The sequence below is a fragment of the Rhinopithecus bieti genome, unplaced genomic scaffold, assembly GCF_001698545.2.
Source record: "Rhinopithecus bieti isolate Rb0 unplaced genomic scaffold, ASM169854v2 scaffold_63361, whole genome shotgun sequence".
Taxonomy (NCBI): Eukaryota; Metazoa; Chordata; class Mammalia; order Primates; family Cercopithecidae; genus Rhinopithecus; species Rhinopithecus bieti.
Genome location: NW_016824163.1, coordinates 96,435 through 98,699, shown reverse-complemented (window position 1 = coordinate 98,699; position 2,265 = coordinate 96,435).

The window sequence follows — 2,265 nt, the reverse complement described above, 5'->3', positions numbered from 1 at the left end:
ATAACACAGGGGGTGCTGGGACCTGTGTTCCGCCTGCAGACACTTTCAGTGATAACACAGGGGGTGCTGGGGCCTGTGTCCCGCCTGCAGACACTTTCAGTGGTCACACAGGGGGTGCTGGGACCTGTGTCCCACCTGCAGATATTTTCAATGATCACACCGTGGGGTGCTGGGACCTGTGTCCCACCTGCAGACACTTTCAGTGATCACACAGGGGGTGCTGGGACCTGTGTCCCGCCTGCAGACACTTTCAGTGATAACACAGGGGGTGCTGGGGCCTGTGTCCCGCCTGCAGACATTTTCAATGGTCACACTGGGGGGTGCTGCCCATAGGGAAGCTATGGTTCCACGGATGTGTAGATGAATAGCACGCATGACTCTCAGCTGTCAGCCTTGGCTGAGCCAAGAGCGATACCTCACCATGCGGAAGGTACAGAAATGTTTCTGAGGGTGTGGAATCCAACCTGGATCTTGACTGACACAGGGGCTGGGGAGAGGAAGGAGGGTTTCTAAGCAGGGGTGCATGCCAAGCGTAGCCCCCCTATACCCCGTGTGGCCCCTGGGCCATCCCTGAGGGCTGTGTTATCAGTGGCTTTCACCTCTTTACTAAAAACAAACATTTTATGAGAGACGATGCTGTGCTCACGTTGGACGTCCTGTGAAGTGCATTTCTCTTTGATTTGAATGCACAAAGTGTTTCCCGAGTGGGTTTTGGGGTGGGCATGAGGCCCTGCCGCTGGGGCTTCCTGGAGCATCCTGACCTAGCCTGGGCCCAGTCATGTTCATGCCTAAGGCTGGAAACAAAGTTAGAGAGGTTAGCAGGGAAGAATTAAATCAGCTCTACACAACCCAGCCAGATTTGAACTTCCACAAGCCCCAGGCTCTGGCCATGGAGTCCCCTTCCCTATCCAGCCTTGGCAGGAGGGGTGCGCTGCTGGTGTGTGGCTCTGTGGCTTCCTTGGATTTCCTCTGGTGATGGCATTAAATAAGGAACAGCCTTTCCAAATCCTTCAAATAAGTCATGACTATCGAGTTTAGAGAACGTCCATGGGGCCCCTGAATTGCTTAAATAAAAAATTTAGTTTAATTGGATCCCATTTGTCTATTTTCACTTTTGTTGCCATTGCTTTTGGTGTTTTAGTCATGAAGTCCTTGCCCATGCCTATGTCCTGAATGGTACTGCCTAGGTTTTCTTTCAGGGTTTTATGGCTTTAGGTCTAACATTTAAGTCTTTAATCCATCTTGAATTAATTTTTGTTAATTCAAAATATAATAATTGTATAAGGTGTAAGGAAGGGATCGAGTTTCAGCTTTCTACATAAGGCTAGCCAGTTTTCACCAGTACCATTTATTAAATAGGGAATCCTTTCCCCGTTTCTTGTTTTTGTCAGGTTTGTCAAAGATCAGATGGTTGTAGAAGTGTGGTGTTATTTCTGAGGGGTCTGTTCTGTTCCATTGGTCTATATTTCTGTTTTGGTACCAGCACCATGCTGTTTTGGTTACTGTAGCCTTGTAGTATTGTTTGAAGTCAGGTAGCGTGATGCCCCTAGCTTTGTTCTTTTTGCTTAGGATTGCCTTGGCAACGTGGGCTCTCTTTTGGTTCCATACGAACTTTAAAGTAGTTCTTTCCAATTCTGTGAAGAAAGTCATTGGTAGCTTGACGTGGATGGCATTGAATCCATAAATTACCTTGGGCAGTATGGCCATTTTCATGATATTGATTCTTCCTATCCATGAGCATGGAATGTTCTTCCATTTATTTGTGTCCTTCTTTATTTCGTTGATCAGTGGTTTATAGTTCACAGCAAAAGAAACTACCATCAGAGTGAACAGGCAACCTACAGAATGAGAGAAAATTTTTGCAATCTACCCATCTGACAAAGGGCTAATATCCAGAATCTACAAAGAACTTAAACAAATTTACAAGAAAAAAATCAAACAGCCCCATCAAAAAGTGGGCAAAGGATATGAACAGACACTTCTCAAAAGAAGACATTTATGCAGCCAACAGACACTTGAAAAAATGCTCGTCATCGCTGGTCATCAGAGAAATGCAAATCAAAACCACAATGAGATACCATCTCACACCAATTAGAATGGTGATCATTAAAAAGTCAGGAAACAACAGGTGCTGGAGAGGATATGGAGAAATAGGAACACTTTTACACTGTTGGTAGTGTAAAGTAGTTCAACCATTGTGGAAGACAGTGTGGTGATTCCTCAAGGATCTACAACTAGAAATACCATTTGACCCAGTCATCCTAT